Source organism: Schistosoma haematobium, chromosome 3 (genome assembly GCF_000699445.3).
Source record: "Schistosoma haematobium chromosome 3, whole genome shotgun sequence".
Classification (NCBI taxonomy): domain Eukaryota; kingdom Metazoa; phylum Platyhelminthes; class Trematoda; order Strigeidida; family Schistosomatidae; genus Schistosoma; species Schistosoma haematobium.
This window is the reverse complement of record NC_067198.1, coordinates 47,654,651-47,669,529: the sequence shown is the minus strand read 5'-3', so window position 1 is coordinate 47,669,529 and position 14,879 is coordinate 47,654,651.

Below are 14,879 nucleotides of genomic sequence, written 5' to 3'. Positions count from 1 at the left end.
GTATGTTAACGAAGTGTCACATCATATGCTTAAATCGCCTATTGTCAAACAAATCAGTCAAATTGTTTGAATACAAAATTATGATTATTCACGCAAATTTCTTTAGATATTGAAATTGTAAATCATAATCATTCTACATTGAAAATTTCATCTTAGCTCGATTAAAAAAAAAAGAAAACGAACAACCCCCTCCCCTCCCCTGCCCCCCTCGAAAAAAACGTATACTTTCGTGTTGAAAGTGTTGTTTCTTCTATTGAAGCCATTTGATTAAAATCAATTTAGATTACTGAATGATTTTCTTTTCAGATCAATATTAAAAATCAAATGGTACTGTATAGTTATTTCATTGAAATTTAGAAATCCTCATCTATACATTTATGATTCTTTACGAAGTTCAAGAAGAGATATTTAGCATGGTAAAGGCATTACACTTAAATCAGTAGTGTAAGGTTATCACCATATAGTTTTTTTATTTAAACATATAAACATTGGTACAAGGATGCACCAAATTGATATCCGGGTGCCCAAACCGAAACAAGTGGTTTTCTTAGGGAGCCTTCGACCAAAAGGTCTGATCCACAAGGCAGTGGAGCACCGTGAGGAGATGCAGTCTCGTGTTAGTCGGTGACCAACAATAGGTCCATAAGCCATTTCTTTCCTTAGGATCCTGGAGTCCATGTACGCCAACGGTTTGGAATCAAGGTTTTCCAACTCCCCTTGGTGGACCCTTTGTGACCACTAACCCGGTTAAAATACTGGGTACTTTTCATCTTCTCAGTTTTGTAAACAACAGTAATGCTGCGAGAATCCAGTGAGTAGGGCTTTTCTGTCAGTGGTTGTATGCACATGATCATGTGATGACATTTCGAGATAGAGAGCTGACTCTCTCCACTCTCCTCCGTACTAGACCATTTGGGGGCTAAAGTTATCATGATCAATTCGAGATCAGAATATCTGCAGAAGTTATGGATAAGATCTGTTAACTGATCACAAAATGAAAAAAAATATCAAATCCTTAATGATTCATAATATTTAATTGACAATCACAACGCAAATGATATGAAAAATAAGGAAACCAACCTGTTAGTATGATAGTGTAGTGATAAAGAACACAAATGGGGACTATCGAATCTCCACAACCCCTATACTAGTATTTAGAATGTGCTCACTAGTGGCTAGCTCCGTGAGGGAATTTTCGGAGTTCTAGTGAGAAGCCGTGACCGGTGGAGCTAATCTATGTCGGATAGAGACTGGTATCTACCTCAGTGCAATGGAAGATGATCGCGCAATTTCGTGGATTGGTTGATGTTAGACACTAACACCATTGGATGTCGGGCAGCTCAGTGGTCTAGTAGCTTAAACGTTCGCGCGCGAGACCGAAGGCCATGTGTTCGAATCGCGCGAGCGGGATCGTGAATGCGTACTGACGAGGAGTCCCACAATAGAACGAAACGGCCATCTAGTGCTTCCAGGTTTCCAAAGGTGATCTAAAATCAATCGATTCATGATCTCAATCAAAAACTTGATAATCTCCGCAACCCCTATACTAGTAACTATTGAATGTGTTTGAATACAAAATTACAGAACATCTTAGTAAAAATCTGAGAACTATACAGAAAATACTTCGTTAACAAAATTTCATTCATCGGTCTCAGACTTCATTGTTCTTTCACCTTCAGACCAATTGTTCTTTGTTATTGTTCTCTTTTCTTCGACTGTCATAACGTCCTGGCTCCAGGTATTTCACTTTCTATTGTTGATACATACTACTATCTGTCAACCTCAGTCGCATACATCACACTATGATATGATGTCAGTTCGGGATGAAAACCTTAAATCTAATTTCGAACCTTAATCATCAATTCTAAATTATAAATCTAGTTTCTCACGCAGGTTTATAACCCTCATTCGGTTCTAGTTATTAGGTGAACACTTTCAAGGTCAGTCCGGTGTCGCTCAAATGTCGTCCATAAATTATAGTCTTACCGATACATACTACTTATATCTGTCGATATTAGTAGCAAACACCACAATACTATGATTTTATCAATAAGCCCATTCTCATGATAAATAGTGAACTAAATCCGTGCATCAATGATTTGTTCTGTCTGTATTGAATTACCAACTTTAAACTGTAGATTATCTTTTCAATTTCTCTTAATACATTCCAATTATCAATTAATCTAATTTAAATATCAGATTGCTATTTACTCTGCTCTGTCTTTGTGTAAACAATGAATTCCTTAAAGCCAAAGAATAAAACCATTTTATAAAATAAATAAAAAATACAGAGTAAGGCAATTAAAGGTTGAATCTATGTGAGAGTTAATGATATAACCAAATTATTGAAACAGTAGGTGGTAGAATGGTTTTTAACTATAACCTGGGTGGTAAAATAAACTGAATGATGATTTAGCTACATAATTATAGTAATGCATGGTAATTCTTAACTTGATCATGGGGATTATTAGTCAATTCTTTTGTCAAAAGAGAATATTTAACTTTAAATAATAACGTCTATATGTGCCTATCCATTCATGGTAATTTATGTATATATATTATCTAAGGATTGGTTTGATTTACATTCCGAGATGATTATTTAAAGTGAATTTCTATAGTTTGAAAGAATGTTTGTTTCTAAAAGTTGAGATCATGAGTCATCTGAAGCTAGATAAATATGGAGAACCTGAAAGTACTAGATGACCGTTTAATCCTAGTCTGAGACTCCTCAGCTATACGCATCTACTATGTGACCTCGCGAGATTCGAACCCAGGACCTATTAGTCTCACGAGTGAATGCTTAACCTCTAGACCATTGAACCGGCATTCAACTGTATTATTGTCTAACTTTAACTCATCCACGAAATCAAGCGATACATTCATTATTATCTTTAGTGAGTTACGATCATGAATCATGGATGTAAACTGCTGATGAATCATACAATAAAAACGAAATAGTCATCCAGTTCTTCCAGGTTTTTCATGATGGTCTAACTTCACTTAACTCATGATCTCAACTCATAAAATATACTATAATATTCACAAAACTCCCCTCTGATACTAATATTTGTTTTGTTAATTCTTCAATGTTTTCAGCATTAATTCACCTCACATTTATCAAAATGATCATAAATGAATTTTGTTTGTTTTATTCACTCTAATACCATAATTATGAATATAAACAAAGAAAATATGGAATGTACTTTAGTCATTGAACTTCATTGATATAACGTTTTATTATTTATAGAATAGTAAATAATAATAATAATATAGGATATACATAAATAATTATGATATAAGACCACCCTTGAATTCATTATGGGTTTTGTAATGATTAAAGAAAAATGATTTATTACAATAGATTTATAGCTATTCATCATAAATAGATAAATCAATAGTGTTGGAAACAAACGTTACTGGGTTTGAGTGCTGGAGTGAATATCAACTCTGAGATGCGGGTACATCCGGCTGATGAGCACTAAAATAAGACGAAACGCACATTAAACTGGATTCCATTGATAACCACTATCCATCTTTACTTATAAAGCTTGTGAATTAACGTAATAGTGAGGTAACTTGAACAGGATGCATATATTGCCAATAAGAGACTGATCATTTGCAGTCCGTGTTGGGGACGTTAGATCCCCAGAACGCATTTGGGAAAGGACCTAATTTTGTAATTTACTTAGAAAATTTGAATTTCTTTGTTTTCGTGCCAAAGGCTATCTTGTCACTTTCATGTTGTATTTCCTACTGGGAAATATCTTAAATGCTATTGGTCCTTTGTGTCTTTTAGTATGCTATTTGGTAACTCTCCCCAAAGACGAATTTGCACTGTATATATGTGTTTTGAATTGCGTTTGTTGTTATCGCTTGTCTCTGGCTGTTTGTAGAATATGCTTTCCCATTCCAAGCTTGGACTTCTCCCTTTAATTAGCGGGGCTGGGACGCATCAATAGCTAGCTTACTGGTCCTTGGTCACAGAGTCTTTGTTCTCGTTCGCAGATTAAGTTAACTCGTGTAAAAATGAGAAGATACAAGCAAACAATACCAAGTGAATATAAATTATAAAGCTTTAATTGGTATTTTTTCTTCAATATTATTTACAAACAATCAAGTGGTGCATTCTCTACATTCTGAGGAACATTTCATGATTATAAGTTAAAACTATTGACATCTACGATTTGGAATATGAAACAGCCTGAAAGGTAAATACAAGTGAAGTTTCTTTCCGAGATGATGGTGAAAAGTTGTAGCTCAGTTGGATGATTTTGATGAAGTTTTGCTCTCTGACCTGGATAGTTTGATCCAAAACATAAGTCAAATTTATTTCAATAAACCTTAACGCTTTTTATGAAACGTTTGAATATAGCTTATTTAGAATAGATAAATGGTGGGATAAAAGCCCCAAGTTCCGTTGTGTTTTATTTCTTTTTTGGTAGGGGGAGTGGGGGGTTGTCAACTGAATACACTTGGTCTAAGTTAGTATTTACATAGATACTCAAATTCAATATAGTTTGCTTCAAAAGTGACAAAAGATAAACATACTAATTTATAAGAACCAATTCTGGTACGATTCTTTATAGCTTTTCATTACCCGATTCAGTATTATGTAATCACTATTTATGTAAAAAAAAGTTGGTTTAGAAGTGAAATTAATCTAATTTATTACCTTAGTCATGACGTAATTTAAACGTGAATTCATATAAGATTATATATGATAAATAAGTTGAACAGTAAGATTAAAAATGGATTAACTATAGAATAGCTACTACGGATCATTGTGGATGAATCAATTGAATGGAATTCATCACTCTGCATCAATTTCATTGACTACGAAAAAGCATTTGATAGCGTGAACAAAACAACACTATGGAAGCTACTTCGGTACTACGGCGTGCCTGGGAAAGCAGTCAACATCATACGGAATTCCTATAATGGATTAAACTGCAATATAGCGCACGGAGGACAGTTGACAAACTCGTTTGAAGTAAAGACCAATGTCAGGCAAGGTTGCTTTCTTTCACCTTTTCTCTTTCTCCTGGTGACCGACTGGATCATGTAGACGTCAAAATCTAAGGGATAGCATGGGATACAATGGATATCTAGGATGCAGCTGGACGATCTAGACTGCTCAGATGATCTGGATCTTCTATCGCATACGCACCAACAAATGCAGAAGACGACCAGTTCAGCAGTAGGTCTCAACATACACAAAGGGAAAAGCTAGATTCTCCGATATAACACAGCATGCACCAATCAAATCACAATTGATGGAGAAGATTTAGAATATGTAAAAATCTTCATATATCTGAGCAGCAGAATTGTTGAACGCAGTGGATCTGATGCATATGTGAAAGCGCGGATCGGTGAAGCAAGAGCAGCATATTTACAACTGAGGAACATCTGGAACTCGAAACAACTGTCTGTCAACCAACACCAAGGTCAGGATTTTCAATACAAATGTCAAGACAGTTCTACTGTATGGGGCAGAAACCTGGAGAACTGCGAAAGCCATCATACAGGAATCACAAGTGTTTATTGACAGTTATCTACGCAAAATACTTCGGATCTGTTGGCCAGAGACTATCATCAACAACTAACTGTGGGAGAGAAAAGAACAGATTGCAGTGAAGGAAGAAACCAGGAAGAAGTGCTGGAATTGGATAGGACACATTGAGGAAAGCACTCGATCGAGTCACAAGCCAATCCCTCACATGGATTCCTGAAGGCCAAAGGAGGAGAAGAAGATCAAAGTACACATTACACCGAGAAATGGAGACAGACATGAGATGAATGAACAACAATTGGCTGGAATTTTGAGGGAAGGCCGAGGACAGAGTGTGTTGGAGAATGGTGGTCGGCCGCCTATACTCCGTTGGGATTAACAGGCGCAAGTAATTAAGTAATGGAATTGCCACAAAAATACTATCCAGCAATTGTTTATATAAATCAACCTTTTCTAAATTCAAAAGTTAAAAACGTAGAACATCTAGTCTTTTAGATAATTAATCACTAAATCAATCCATGAATAGCTCAGCGATAGCGTTACAGACTGTAAGATTGACGAATATAAGTTAGAATTCTGCAAAAAGCAACAGTTTAATCAAATTCTTGGTTCTCTTTGAGGACGAGTAAAAAATAGCATAAAATCTAAATGAAGGGTTTCTTACTGACTACTTTCATTCAACTACCTTTAAAATAAGTGTTTAGTGTTTAAATAAGTAAAATATACGAAAGTAATTAAATACAAGAGAAGTGACTTTTTATTTTAGTAATCAGACCACTAAAATCATTAAGCAACATCCACCAACCGTAATTGGAACAGGTCATAAGATTGATCTGAAGTCGGCTTTTGGGTTGTACAAAAGTGTAAAAGGGGAATATACTAAGGTTTATTGAAGCCTTAGCCATACGAAAATTCAAACCCCTTCTGTGTATTCAAAAACGGTTTGTTCCCACGTTAAACCTCCCCTAATAATATTAGTTTATTATCCAGAGTGATGAGGTTTCAAATTGTTTTCACATTATTCAGAGAGCGAATTCGACAAATTATTATGACAATTGTGAATACATCTCAGTCCTACAGGAGTTCAGTCGCTGCCTGGATAGCTCAATGGTAACATCTCTGACTGTGAAGCTGAGTTTCACGGGATCGAATCAGTCAGGGAACATCAGTTCTCCCAAACATTATAGGTACACCTTGCTGACTAATGTCAAGTAACACGAAAGTCAGATCCAGGGTTTTCTGTTGGCTACTTCCAACCACCATCTTGTCTTAAAATATTGCACGCAATTTTAAGTCACCTACAGTAGTGGACGCATTGCAACGTGATCGATAGTATTAGATCTGCACTAAGAAGGATCTGACAAACATGACATTGATCACCCATCACTTAATGATCAATCAGTTATAAATTTATTAATATCAGAAAGGGTTTTGTGGATATTATAGTAATTACATTTGTTGAGTTTATGAGTCAATTGAAGCTAGAGAATCATGGGAAACCTGAAATCACTGGTAGGCCGATTCATCCTATTATAGAACTGCTCCATGGCAGTGAGCATCCACGATCCCACCCCCTGTGATTCGAATACAGGACCTATCTGTCTCGAACGCGAACGCTTAACATATAGACCACTGAACTGGCTGGCCGGCATCCAACGGTGTTAATGTCTAACTTCAACCAATCCACGAAGTTGCGCCATCGTATACCATTGTCATCAGTGAGCTGATATCTCACAACAGACCTGGTTGAACTCCACAGGTAACGGCTTCCCACTAGAACTCTAGGAGTATCTCTTGAAGTCAGTCACTAATGAGCAGATGATTATTATCAGAAGGGGTTTGTGGAGATTTTAGAAATTTTCACAGACTGAAATCATGAGTCAGTTGAAGCTAGATCACCATGGAAAACCTCAAGTTTAACATTAACACCGTTGGATGCCGACTCAGTGGTCTAATGGTTAAGTGCTCTCGCGCGAAACCAGTAGGTCCTGAGTTCAGATCCCGCGAGGTGCGGGGTCGTGGATGCGCACTTCCGTGGAGTCCCATACTAGGACGAAACGGCCGTCCAGTGCTTCCAGATTTTCCATGGTGGTCTAGCTTCAACTGACTCATGATTTCAACTTGTGAAATTTCTAAAAATCTCCACAAAACCCATTCTGATAATCATATATTTTTTTGTAAAAAATAATCACTGGGGGGGGTTAGGGGTGTGGTGGGATGAGGTGAGGTGGGTTGGGGTGGTGTGGTGTGGGATGGAGTGGGGTGGAGAATTAAGCTATATGTGTCAATTATTTATTGATTTCTGGTTTATACTTTTATTGTTATGTATATAGAATGAATGATGTTAATTCTTATGTAAAAAAAACAAAACAAATAATTTGTTTATTTATTTATTTATTTAAAATTTAATTTAATTGTTATTTTATTTACAGAATTTTAAATGAAGAGAGGAGGGAAATATGAGTGAATAACCTATTCATGTAATGTAGTTTGTTATTATTTTGCTTATTCTATCATAGATAGAATGTAATTGTTAATCATCAATGTGATAATGTACTTTTAGTTAAATTGAAATTGTTTTATTCGATGTACTTATATATAATAAATTATTATAAATAATAATAAATATACTATCCGAAATACTTCAGATTCATTGGCCGGACACTATTAGCAACAACCTACTGTGGGAGAGAACAAATCAGATCCCAGCGGAGGAAGAAATCAGGAAGAAGCGCTGGAAGTGGATAGGACACACATTGAGGAAAGCAGCCAACTGCGTCACAAGACAAGCCTTCATATGGAATCCTGAAGGTCAAAGGAAAAGAGGAAGACCAAAGAACAGATTACGTCGAGAAATGGAGACAGATATGAGAAAAATGAACAAGAATTGGATGGGACTAGAAAAGAAAGTCGAGGACAGAGTTGGTTGTAGAATGGTGGTCGTCGGCCTATGCTCGATTGGGAGTAACAGGCGTAAGTAAGTAAGTAAGTAAGTACTACTTAAATTGAATGTTTTGATTTACAGATTATAATGATAAAGAAATAATAGTGATGAATAAGAATTTGTAGAGATTGTAATGATTTTAATGGTTGAATGTATGAGTTTATATAAGTTAGATCATCTTGAAAGCATTGAATGACTATTTTGTTCTAGTATGCGATTTCATGTCGAGTAGAGACAAGTATTATACATCATATGATGAATGAATGGTTACGTAGTTATTCATGAATCAATGGAAGCTAGACATTAACACTGTTCGTTTAGAAGTTAAGTGTTCGTGCGTAAAACCGTAGGTGATGGGTTTGAATCCTGCGTGCTGTATCGTGGACGTGCACTTCTTAAGAGCCTCATACTGGAACGAAACGGCCTTTCTATGCTTCCAGGATTTTCATGGTCGCCTAGCTTACATCGACTCATAAATTCCATTCTTAAAATTTATTACTAACTGTTTGTATGCAACAGTACAATTGTTCATTATATACTTGATAATGTAAACTATGTTGACAGTTAAAAGTCGTTCAAACTGATCTGTCAGTGAATGTCGACAAATATTTTATGACAGTTATTAGCATCAAAAGGTTAGAAGCATATGTATCAATCATAAGTGTCTTATGCACTTATATGAAATCTTGATTCATATGCTAACAGATCTATGTATATATATGTATTCAACCTATTATGATATTTGATTCAAATAGTTAATACCAATGTTGTCTATATGTTACATGTCAAACGTCAATAGCTTTAAAACTCAATATGGTTCCATTGATATATATGAAATATTTTGGTGAGACTATGATTAATGGGCGTCCATTGAGCGATGTTCAAATGACATTGAGAATGAACACCTACTGATTAGGACTACATGAGGGTTATAAACCATTTAGAATTCTCATTTACAGTTGATGCGGTTAAGGTTAGGAATTAGACTTAAGGGGTTTTCATCACGAACTGACATCAGCTATAATGTCAAAACTTTATTTACGAAATGTATAAATGAATTTCGCGCCGAAATTCATGACCCGTTATCTTATATCCGATTGGTTCGTCCATAAATTATAGTCTCGCCAACATTTTCTGTTATAGAAAAAGGGGAATATCTTTTATCCCTTTTAATGTTTTTAATAATTTGTAAGTAGTATACACTATCATAAAACCTTATTGTCTAAACTTTTATAAAGTTAACTATACTCTGATTGAGACCAGCTTTCATCTGTTGAAGAAATTAGTAAAGGGCGTTAGAAGTGAATAAGATACACACTGAGGAAATGATCAAACGGTAGCTCGAAGCAAACCTAAACTTGGAATGCTGAAGGGAAGCAGAAAACTGAAAGGCCAAAGAATACACTTTGCTGAGAATTGGTAGCAGACATGAATAGGATGAATAATAACTAGAAAGAACTGAAAAGGATTGTTGAGGAAAGAGTTGAATGAAAATTGCTGATGAGCGATCAACGCTCCTCCATCAGGGGTAACAGGCTTAAGTAAGTAACATTCTGAATAAATAAGTTACGGATACGTAAGGAATAGAATTAATCCATTTACATAGTTACATTTTCTACGTAACAGTAAAATCTTTGTAAAATTCTCGAAGCGACATTTCTTCTTCATGTGAATCGTACCTCAGTCACTCAATTTCAGAGGGAATAATATTGGTGTTGATATTTTGCAAGTATCACTTACCTCTGGATAAACTGAGGTATTTACATTAATTAAACACTGAGTAATAATCAATATCATATTTATCAAGTCCGTAGCCCTAACTGAATCTTATCAATCAAGTTACAATACACCCAATAATCTAAGCCGTTCGATTTCACATATGATTGGCTTTGTTCCTTTCTTTTTATTATGGTTAGTAACTTATCATTAATTGATCTCTGTATTTGTAAAGTACAATTAACAAAGTTATTTAACAGTATGACATCTATCTGTTACGATTTTAGTGGGGCTCTTGATTTTGTCGTGATTTAAATCGGAAGATGTTGTCAAAAGTGTACGCCACTTTAGTGGCCCAAGTTCTGACTCCAAGTAGATCGTATGAATGATTGTTATTGAAATGTATATGTCGCCTTTCCTCGTCTATAATCATCGACTAAAATCGCGTTATTCAATAACGGAGTTAAATAAGTCAAATAACGAGAATAGACTTTTGAATACATATATTTCGTGTTTGCAGCGAATAGAATAGAAAGAAGCGAAATGATGCGCAGTGGAGATGGTGAGTAAACCAACTTCCTTTGGTCAAGCGTTAATCAGTGTTTATCGTCACACAAAAATAAGTTACAGACATGTGGGATAAGAAGTGTACACACACCTACGCGCTCATATAAAAACAGTCAAGATTGATAAGCGAATAAATAACTAGATCAGAATGTGACTCAAGTAGAAAGAATAGAATGGGCTGTCTGAAAGCTAGAATAAGGTATACCGGCTTAACATAATAACCGACACTACACTTTTATGTTACATCACGAACAGTAATATATAAGGTTTCACTATTATATAATCTACTGATTTAACTTGTGAAAAGTTTAACAATATCAAAAGTTGTACTGTACAATTAAGTGTTTAGTTTATTCCATTGTGAACTAGTTTACATAGATCCGGTTAATATTTTGGGTCATAATGGTCAGTTGAACGAAGTTTAATAATAAATATTTTATAGTGGAATGATGAAAGGTTGATTGTAAATCTTGATTGTTTAGGTTGATTATTCAATGTATATGTATTGACTATTCATAGATATTTAATAATTGAATTCAAGAGTCATGAAACCGATAGGTTCTGGATTCGAATCCCGCGAGTGGGATCACGGAAGCGCAATGCTGAGGAATTCGATACTGGGACGAAACAACTCTTCAGGGCTTCCAGGTTTCCCATGGTGGTCTAACATCAATTGACTCATGAATACAACCATTTAATTATTATAAACTTCAAAAAATCCTCTGATTATACTCATCATATGCTCAGTAGTGACGGTCTTCAATAGGTATATCCTGGATTTCTAGTAAGAATAAGTGACAAGTGGAGTTCAAACGGTTCTGTTTTGAGATAGTAACTCACCGATGACAATGGTGGACTGTGGCTGAACATCGTGCATTAATTGAAGTTAAACATTAACACCATTGGATGCCGGCTCAGTGTTCTAGTGCTTGAGCGATCAAGCACCAGACTGATAAGTCCAAGGTTCGCATTCCTCGTAGATGCTCACTGCCATGGAGAAGTTCTACAATAGAACAAATCTGTTCTTCCAGGTTTTCCACATTTGTCTATCTTCAATCGTATCATGAATTCAACTGTTTTTCAAGTTTTACTTTCTTTTTTTTCCATATTTTTCTCATAGAAAAATTATTGTTTTATTTTTTCAAAAAAACTTTGATTTACTAAAAGTGTAATCAAGTTGAATAATCCTTTATTGAAATTAAATTGACAGGTCAATAAACAATCATAAAATACTTAATAGTATTCTGTATATTTATGTCATATGGAGTGAAGTGTGTGTGTGTGGGGGGGGGTTAGGTTACATTATACTTCAGTAGAGTCCAATGAAGTGTGATGTTGATTGCCAAGTTTTTTTGTTTTGTGAAGATTTTAGGAGCTAAGACATGCAACACTTTTTTTCTTCACAAACAGACATTTTTGGGATAGAAGATAAATAAATAAATATTTGTATAACTGAATTTAATTAGTTGATTTATTTTTTTTATTCTGGTTAGCGTTTTTTTTTTACTAGCGAGTTAGTTTTCTATGGGATGGAGTCGCTAACTTTGAGTTTGGAACCATAGAAAGCCTGGAAGTACTGGACAGCCGTTTCTTTCTATTGTGGGACTCCTCGGAAGTGCGCAACCATAATTCCACTTCGCGAGATTTGAATACAGGGCCTATCGGTCTCGCGCACGGACGCTTAACCTCTAGATCAATGAGCCGACCGGCATCCAAAGGTGTTAATGTCTGACTTCAATCAATCTACGAAATTGAGTGACACACACACCATTGTCATCAGTGAATTACTATCTTACAACAGACCCGAATGTACTCCACTGGTCACTGATTCTCATTAGAACTCCAGGATATATCTCTTGAAGTTCGGCACTAGTGAGCATATGTTGATTCATATCAGAAGGGGATTTTGTGGATATTATAGTGATTTCAATAGTTAAGATAATGAGTCAATTGAACTTGGACGACCATGGAAAACTTGAAAGCACTGGACAACCGTTTCATAAGTGACACAGAAAAGTTTTTATGTCGTTGTCATTAAATTAAATTTTAGATATGGATACACTATCCGAAATGTTTGCGCAACTCAATATGCCTCATAGAGAAAGCAAACATATTGTGGAAATTATATTGTAATAATATTGTACAGATCTCTTGATCATGTATATATTATATTATCAATCTGATTCAATCAGAAACAGATTGTTGATGTACTGGGTTAGGTTAACGATTCTTCTAATGACAATGGCTTCTTGACACTTTGTTTATTCATCAACTATACGGCCTTATGATAGCATGTGAAACGTTCTGGTTATTCATGAATATCATTTACATATCATGAAAGTACTTTATCTTTCTTTTTATATGCACCATATGTACCATAAATAGCTCTGTAAGTTTTCGACATTGGATGCTGACCACATGTTTTAACGGACTCACCTAGCTGAAAACGCCCTGTCATGCATCCGCACCAGATCACGAGTGGGAACGCCGTGCTCAACAACCCCTGTAATCGCTAGCCAGACTAGATCAGACGATTCTTGATATATTGATAGCATATCAAATATATCTTCAAACTTCCTCGCTTCTGTCTTTTGATTTCATTTGGTGGGTACACTTCATATTAGGTGTTACTGGTTAAAGCGTTGTCAAACTCTGAATACCTGTGGCATATTCAACTTTTTTTACCTGATAACCAGATAAGCGATCTAGAGAACTCAGATCAATTATTTTCATGATTTGATTTTGTTACTAAAGGAGCATCAAATATTCTGTATTCTGATAATATTTCATAAAGAAATTTGCTTTGATCATTCATTGTCTTGAGGAATTATTACTCAATTACACTAATCATATGGATACAAATGAATGAACTTTAGATACCAATGGACGGATTAAAATATCGTCAATTAAGATAAGCTTAGAGTATCTTGCAGTTAACACTGATCTTTATCCATATTGAAACATCGATACAAATAAGTCGCATGTCTTTTTCCTTTAAAGTCATGTCATAAATCTGTTGACGAGTTTACACACTAAGTAGTTGTTAGCCTAATGTAATGAATCACAATCGTGAAAGGTGGAAAAAAACTCATGAAACATCGTTACTCACATTATGAGTTTCATTACTTTGAAAGTACCTGGTTTGACGGTTTTGTAGAAATAAATGCCATTCAGTGATACTACTGAAGGAAGTTAAAATTCACTATTAAACCTTTAGAGAACTGTTATATGTTCATGTAAACGTTTGTGCTGATTTAAAACAATAAATTGGACTTATCAAAGCAATATACTTGAATGTTTACGTACTAACCGTTAGATAAATGTAACCGATCAAGTCTCTCATCAAGATTTAGTAATATTTAATGCTTATCATTAAGGTATTTCTGTAGTTTTGATAGAACTAATACTCTGTGTATGATATGAATTTGTGTTATTCAGTAATAAAATTCGTAATGTTACCACTGATTGAGCAGTAAAAGGACTATCTTTTTGAAGGAATATGATATTTACACATGGATTGGTTACCAAGTTATAACTTATATTGTATTTTACTGTTTGTTATCCAAAACATCGAACATCCACATGCAAGTACATACACTGTCAAATTATTTAGTCTGATAGATATCTTTTATGATGTGCGATAAAATTCGATTAGTAATAAGGATTACAATAGAATGACATTAGGCACATACTTGCCATTTGTTGGGGTGATCCAGAAAATTGCTTGCAAAAGACAAACAAGCATCAGGAAACACTAAGAAGCATTTCATTCAATCAGCGTTCACTTGAAGTCTTAGCCAAAAATATCAAGGAAGCAAAACGTCATATGCAGAGGCTCTGATTGACTGGCTGCTACACTGCTACTATGTTTAGTAGCATTCCAGAATCTTCTAGCAACCCAAGGACATTTAAAATATTATAAAAACCATGTATTTTCTGTATTAAAATGAACCTTGGAGTAAACTACTTCTCGCATACCTTGAGTCTTCTCTCTCGTGTTCAAGTCGCTGTATAGTTTTAGCTTGGGGGTTACAGAATAGCTTAGGAGACGAATATAGCGTTCAATCTGCAAGACTTATCACCATTGTGATAAATAATTTCTCAGGAACATAATCTAGAACATTCACTTTGTTTTATTCCATG